Source organism: Mirounga leonina, unplaced genomic scaffold (assembly GCF_011800145.1).
Source record: "Mirounga leonina isolate KUSES-001 unplaced genomic scaffold, KU_Mleo_1.0 Mir_205, whole genome shotgun sequence".
NCBI lineage: Eukaryota > Metazoa > Chordata > Mammalia > Carnivora > Phocidae > Mirounga > Mirounga leonina.
The window spans coordinates 986,482-994,475 of NW_023270515.1; positions in this window are offsets into that span (position 1 = coordinate 986,482).

Below are 7,994 nucleotides of genomic sequence, written 5' to 3' on the forward strand. Positions count from 1 at the left end.
GGGGTCGCCCGCTTCGGGCTCTAGGAAGGGACGTTTCCCGGACAGTCATCTGGGGCCGGTGTGTTTGCCCCTCGCGAAAGCTCGCTCGCTTGGAGGACGCGAAGCCCGTAAACCTTGAGAGTCGCACCACCCGCAGACAGGAGAACGTCGGCCCGCAAAGCTTTCCCGGGGGAGGAGAGGACGGATGCGGGAAGCCACAGGTGGGGGGGGGGGGCCAGGGGTCCGCGGACACGGACGCGTTCGCGTCTTGGAGGGCACGGCGAACGTCCGCGGGACGGAAGGATGAATAAGTGAGACCGAGCCGCAGTCCAGCGGACAGAAAGGGTTAAGGAAAATGCAGTAGATCGCGGAGGATGTAAGCCTCGCTCGTCGGGGAAAGCCGCCTGGAGCCGGCGATGACTTCGCCGGATGGGGAAAAGGAATGGGAGGAAGCGGGCAGTACCGACAGGCAGCAGCCCATTCCCAGGAAGAGAAGCAGGAAGCTTGGGGGAACGCACGGGGGGAGCCGTGTGTGATTAGGATTCAAAGCTGGAGCAGTGGACAAGGATTTGGGCCTCTCTCAATTGCCGTGCTAGGCTTCTGGCCTCGCTGGGTTCGTCGCTCAGCATGTCCAGGGCACCCTAGTCTGAGCCCGAAAGCACAGCAGTGAGCAAAGCAAAGAGCCCTACCCTCCGTGGAGTATGCATCGTCGTTCTAATTCCTACTCCGTGTAATGACCCCCACGTAGCGGTTCAGCTGAGGTTCAGGTGTGGGACTGACCTTGGGTCTTGTGCCACTGTTAGATGTTTGACCCTGACTGAATCACTTAACCTCTGAGCCTCCGTTTTCCCTCACCTGTAAACTGTAAATCATATTTGTGCCTACTTCGTAGGGTTGTGAGCATTGACAACCGTGTGGGTTAATACGTGTTCCTGGCATATAGTAATAAGCACCCTGTCCGTGCTAGTTTTTTATAATTATTTACACCAGGTAACAGAAGATCTTATATATGTTTGTGAATGAACCCAAACATGTTCAGACAAGCGCATCAGTAATGTGTTCTTATATCTGTTAATTCAGCAAACATTAATCAAGTGATGGAGACCAAAAAAGAATAAGCCACATCTTTGCCATCAGAGACTTCAGCGTCTTTTAGGAGAAACAGATGTAAGCAAATAATGACAAAATTTAGGGCAGAGAGAGGCGATCAACCTGCCTGTGGGAGGGAAGGTTGTTAGAGAGGTTTGAGCCTTCCCAGTTTCTGCGTGGAACGGGATTCCAGGCATCTGAACAACAAAGGGCCAAGACATGAGTAACATTTCAAGTTTAAGGAACTCTAGTATGCCTATTTGGGGTGACTTTGGAGGTGTGGATGGGACCCACTAAGAAGTTAAAATTGAGAAGAAAAAAGTTAAAGTTGGGAGCAATCGGAAGATTCTAAGCCAAGAAGGGTCGGTTTTAATTTTAGGATTGATTTGAGAGTATTAGGACCAAGAGGCAGGAAAACCACTTAGATGACCTTTTAAATAAGAAAGAAATGAAGATGCACTAGGCCAATGGACATAAGGATGAAGAGGCAGAGACAGGATCAGAAACACATTGGAGGTTAAGTCAGCAAGATGAGGTTGAAGTGGAATGAAAAGAGTCACAAAAGTCTCAAGTTTTGGGCTGAGTAGGTCAAGGTTGTGCCACCAACTAAGATAGGACATACAGGCTGTAGCTCATTTGTTAAAATGAATACTTGGCACAACTTGATTATTTGAAGTTACAGTGCATATTTGTGGGACAGTATGATCTGATGCTAAAGATTACCCAAGTTGGCAAGTGATAAAGACATAAAGAAGGGAGGATTTAAACCTTCAAAGATTGATCCAGGACTTGCCTATTTCGCCTTGGGTTGTTTGTTTGTTTTTGGTTTTGTTCTCGAAAGATTTTCTCTTTAAGCAATCTCTACACCCAATGTGGGCCTCGAACTAAGAATGCCAAGATCAAGAGTCCCACGATCCATCCCATGAGCCAGTCAGGTGCCCCAACATATTTCACTTTGTCATAATATCATAAAAGCAAAAGAGAGCCGCCAAAACATGTAAGAATTTATATCTCAAGTACTGGTCTTTGTCCAAAACTACAATTCCAGTATGGGCAGCCCAGTAACCATTATGAGGCATCAGAGTGAGGACAGTTTTCCTTTGCAAAAGCCTGGCTAGTTAGTGCCTTTACAACCTACTCTGATGTCCATGACCAGTACTGCTGGTAGATTTGAAAAAGAAACACAAAGATTCTGACAAGAGGCAGAATATCTTCCCCATTCAACTCTCAAGTGACAGAGACCCAGATTTGATTCCCACTTCTGCCACCTAGAAAAGGAGATACACTCTCCCATCGGCAGCTCCACAGTGGGGGACCTGCCGGGAGTCTCCAAACAAAGCATAAATCGTGTATATGTTCCCCTCACAACTGAACCCAAATCACTCCAAACGCAAACACTAAGATTTGCTTTGGAGTAAATGGAAATAACTTGAGTTGTACCACAGGCAAGCTATATGGAGAGCCAAATTCTAGAAAAGTTGCTAGATAAGCAGGGGCCAGAAGATCTTAACAGCTGGTGACATCATCTGTAAGGCTGTCCCCCATCTCCACTATAAGAGAACTAGAATGTGTTAGTCCTTGGCAGCCAACACCTCTCCTGGATAAGCATCACTGATCCTTAGTCAGATGCCATTAATATGCTCACTTCGCAGCTAAGAAAGCTGAGGCTGGCCTAGGGAGACCCAGAAGGGCCTGAGGGCACATAGCCAGGCTGCAAGCCCAGCTGGGACACAACGACCTTAGACTGAACCCACGCACTGCAGAATTCTTTCTTGCCTTGCCACATCTCACAAGGGAGGAATCAGAGCCTGAATAGGAAGGGACTCACACAAGACCACACAGATGGTCCATGAGAGAGCTGAGATTGGAAATGCACAAGGACGTGAACGATCTCCTTTATCACAGGCAACTCGGCGCTGGATCCTCTTGTTCTCATTTTAAGCATGAGGAAACTGAGGTTTAGAAAATTTCAGGACTTGCGTACGGATGTAAACTCTTAAGGAAAAAACAAAAATCCAGCGGGACCTTCTAAGTTAGGAGTCTCGAGAGCATTAAGTGTGAAGAGCACGTCTGGAAAATGGGGAGCAAACCAGAGTTAGGGGCAACTTTGAAAGAGTGAAACAATGAGATCTGTGAGCAGTAGACACCATGCAAAGAAAACTGTATACATAATTCAAATTCTAATATCAATATGTTTGTGCAAATGTACGTTAATTGAATTTCATCTCGTGCAGCAGGCACTGCTCATCCACACACCCTAGCAGCAGAGTCCTGAGGGACCTAAGAAAGTAGATGACGTTGGACCTACAGAAGAGTGATACCACAAAGCGTAATCAGGACACAGAAGTGAAATCAAGCGCACACAAAAACATCATTTCATTCATTCAACACAAATTACATTGGAAGCCTTCTCTAAGGCAGGCAGTATGTGGTGGTCATTGGTTTCTGGGCTTCTGTGAGCTAAATCCCCTAGAAGTAGAAAAAAGTTAGTATCTTAATAGGTTACCAAAGGACTTTGGGGAAAAAAAAAAAACCAACAGAATGAGGGTAACTGGTTTTGGATAAGCCCTCAGTCATAGCCAACCTTTGCATCTGATTCCTGAGGCTCCTCTCTACTTCCTATGTGTCATCTTTCCCTCAGGACCTTTCCTTCCCTTTCAGTCCGCACCAGCCAGCTGTCCCCTTAATGCTACTTGGCCCTGCCCTCCTTCAGCAGATTGCTTCCACATTTAGCCCTTCCCTCGCTTGTCACTGGATCCTGTCCCTCAGTGTCCCCACGGTGCAGGCATTGGCCCGTGTCTGTGTCCAAGTCTCACCAGTTCTTTTGAGATGGTTCTCAGGGCGTTGGAGAGAACACAGCGTGATTGGACCAGAGAGACCCTGGGAACGGGGGAGCTGGAATCAGAATATGTCCGTCTTCGAAGGCGACTTACGAGTTGAGCAAACTCTCTGGCTCGGCGCTCGTTCTTGGGTTTTGATCATCTTTCACACAGGGATTAACAACAATAGATAACATTTGGTGAATGTGTCTATATCCTGGACACTGCACTAACCCATTTAACATGTTTTGTTTAATCCTATGAGATAGCTAGAATGCATGAGTCACTTGTGAGCATTTCAGAGAGAATGCCTATAAAGAGCTCTCTGAACAATGCCCAGCTCTCAACATCACACTCTTACGTAAAAATTATTTCTTTCTCCATTCCCTCCGTCACCAACAAGTCTCCTCAAAGGTCTCCTTGACTCCCTACCCAATGAATCCTATCACTACTTTTACACTTCCTGAAGTACAACTTAACATATTCTCCATTCAAGCCTGGCTCCTTCCCTTTCACCTAAACCCAAACTCCGGGCTTCCTTTGTAAAGCTGTGTAGGATCCTCTGCTTTCTACCCTTTTCCCCCCAGGGCATCCACAGGAAAGCTGACTGCACCGGGCTGGGAGCTTTCCTGTCCTCTGGCTCCCAGTGGGTCACGACGGAGGAGGCCCCAGCAGGAGATGGAAGAGTGGGAGGAGGGTGAGAGTGGGTTTCTATTTTCCCAGCGCCTTTCCTGCCAAGCCGCAGGTTGGTGATGGCTGCAGGTTCTCGAAAGAAAGCCACAGTTCATGTGGGACAGCTCTCTCTCCATACATCAACCCTCTCTCAGTTTTCATACCTTGACCTCCCCTGGGCCTTCAGGATTTGGGCTTCTCTTCTGAGTCAGATGCAAGCCTCTGGAGGGAGCCCAGCGTGCTTTCGAGTCCCTGGCAGATTTATTTTAACTGCCCGCACCCTTGCGAACAGTGGCACCACTAACCCTCCTTAGGTATCCCAATGGATTATGCCTTCTCCTTCCTTCCGGAGCTCTGGTAGGTACTCAAGCTCTCCATGATGATGACTGCACTCGAACTGAGTCCAGAGCATGCCCTCCAATTCTCTCTCTCTCTGCTCCCCTATTTCTTTCTTCTCTGTACATTTTGTCCTCTAGCTTGAAAGGATCTACCTCAATCCCTAACTCCTTGCCTCACAAAACCTTTCCTGAGTCATTATGGTCCTTGTTAAGCGATTTTTGAATGTCCCCGAATTATTTCTTCATCACACACGCAACCCATCAGTAAGCCCTGATGAGCTTGGATATAAGCACTTCTCATCTAGATGAGCAGAACAACCTCCTAAGTGTCTTCCTGCTTCTCTGTTTATCCTGGAACAGGCGGTTTTCAAGAGGCAGCTGGAGGGGTCCTGTTAAAACTTAAGGCAGTCCTGTCCTCCTTTCTCAAAACCCTCTGACAGCTCCCATCTGACCCAGAGGAGAAGCCCCCGAGTCCTCCAAGGCCTCCATGATCTGGCCTGCTGGTGCTTCTGTGACCTCTTGTCCCACTATTGTTCCCTCTTCTCACTCGGCTCCAGCCGCACCAGCCGCCCTGACCGTCCTCAGACACTCCAGGCACGCCACTACCTCAGGGCCTTTGTACTTGCTGTTCTTTCTGCCAGGATCATCCTTCCCCTAGAACACCACACAGCTAGTTCGTCGCCTCAGACAAGTCGTGGCTCAGAGGTTGCGTTTTCAGTGAGACCTTCCCTGACTGCCCTAAACCCAGTACTTCACCTCACCTTCTGCTCCCACTTCCCTTCTGTCCTGCCTGCTTCCCTCTTCTCTGCAGCACTTTTGACCTAACCGGCTGTAAACTGTGCTCGTCATTTGTGTTTATTGCCCATCTCCTCCCACTTCGTGAAGGCGGGCCGAGAGATTTGTTGTCTGCTCGGCTCTCTGAGGTCTCTCTAGAACTATAACGGAGCCTGATGTATGGTAGGTACACACGAAATATTGGTAGGATGGTTAAAAAAAAAATCGCTTAGCTAGACAGTCCCTCAAACACGAGACGGTGATGCTCTCAACATTCGCTCAGAAGTGTTTTTGGATGGCGTGGTGGTTTAGTCTGAGAGCCCACGACAACCTGTTGGCTCACGGTGTACCTCGAGACGGGGCCCTTAGGTCAGGGGGCCAGCAGAAACAGAGCTCGCAAGACCAGAAATGCTTTCTTTCTCTGCACAACCTGCCCCCGCAGCGGCCCCCACAGAAGAAGGGCCTCCTGTATTCTCTGGAGGGCAGAGCGAAGCAGTCAGAGCCTGGAGAGAGGAAGGGCGTGTGGAAGAGCGCACTGGGGAGCAGGAAGGGAGGCTGCTTTAGGGAGAGCGCCAGACCACTATGGGGATGGGACATCCTGTCACCCCTTTCCCATGAACGCCCAGTGGCCTCTGCCTCCTCCCTGGACACACAGCACTCCCCCCCCCCCCGCCCCGTACCCTCTGGCTGCCAGCTGGAGTCCCCACAGGAGAGAGCTCGCCCCCCCCATCCTCCCCTCCCCCCAACCTCTCTCTCAAGCAAGCACAGCCTGGATCACCAAGAGGAGGAGGCCAAGAAATTCGGCCTTGCCTGAGTCGGGGAGGTAAGTCTGGGAGCTGCTGGGAGTGGAGGGAAACCCAGCAGGCCCAAGAGGAAGTCTACAAGAAAGAACAAAAGATAGAGGGAAAGTCCAAGGAGGTGGGGCTGGGGAAGAAGGTAGTGCTCCAAGGTCACTGGGTCATCTCACCAGGGAATAGTCCCCTGTCACCAGTTACGCAACACCTAAGTGCCTACCGCGAGGCCTTCCCGTTTTCTGGGATGACATTTGGCACCTAACTGCAGAAATAACTCCCCTGTTTGCAAGTTGGATAGAACTTCCTGGTCCCTCTTTTTTATTTATGGGCAAGTCTGACCTAGAGCAGGGTGAAAAAAGAAAACAACCCACAGTTTAACACTAAATCATCAATTTAAAAAAATAAAAGCCATCAAAGGTTTAAAATCTGAATATTGGTAATGAGATGGAGTTCAGATGATGTTTGAATTAAGAACCCAGAATCCCAAATCTTGCCATTAGCCAGCCACTTGCTCTCTCAAGGTCTCCAAGGAAGGAGAATACTGGCTGCAAGCGGTATTTTATGGACCCTGACCTCATCCCCTAATGATCTAGGCTAGATGGTATTTGTTCAGGGCAGCCTTGGGAGACTAGCACAAAGCTGCCCAGAAGTGCCTAAGCAAAGCTGGGGGAAGGCGTTCCAACAGGAGAATGTGCAAAGCTTGGAGAGTGCCTGCAAGGCTCTGTCTTGCGGTCTCCCGGAGCCGTGGTCCTGCACCCAGCAGATCTTCCCAGCTACAAGAGAGCAGAAGACATGATCAACCCTTCTTCCTATAGGACCCAGCTTGTACTCTGAAAGAGCTGGGCTTTGAGTGGGTTAGACCTGGGTTGGTTTCCACCTGGCCTTTAAAACAGCAGAAACCAGCACACTGACCAGGCTAGGTATTTGTACTACCCACAGAGAGGACATAACACAGAATTAACGCAATCCCGGGGAGCACAAGAATGATCACAAAGTGGATATGTTCCTTACAATTTTTGTGAGTGGCTTCATTTTCCATAACAACAATGGCTCCATGGGGCACCTGGCTGGCTCAGTCGGTAGAGGATGCGACTCTGGGTCTCAGGCTAAAGGATATAATTTCCTGCAACAAGCCCATAACATAAGCTATGCCAAAATCTAACCTCACAAAGGTCACACGCTCCACAGAATTTAATTATAAAGGCTTTGCAGAGAGCAGAATACGAGAGGAGAACATCTTGCACTTTGCAGTAAAGAATCCAGAAACTCAATTTCATGATGACAAGATAAATAAAATATGTAGTTTACCTTGAACTGGATCTTGGTCCCAAAAGGCTAATGCTTTCTAATTAGTAACTTTGGAACTACTGGGATATACGTTCTTCAGCTTTCTCTTTTATCTTTATTAAAAAAAAAAAAAAAAAAGAGTGATGACCAGCCACCACTTTGAATTCTCTCAATCTTACAAACTCCCCGAGTATTCTAACTGCAGGGTAGTCTCATTAAGATGGGGTAAAAAGGTAAAAAGT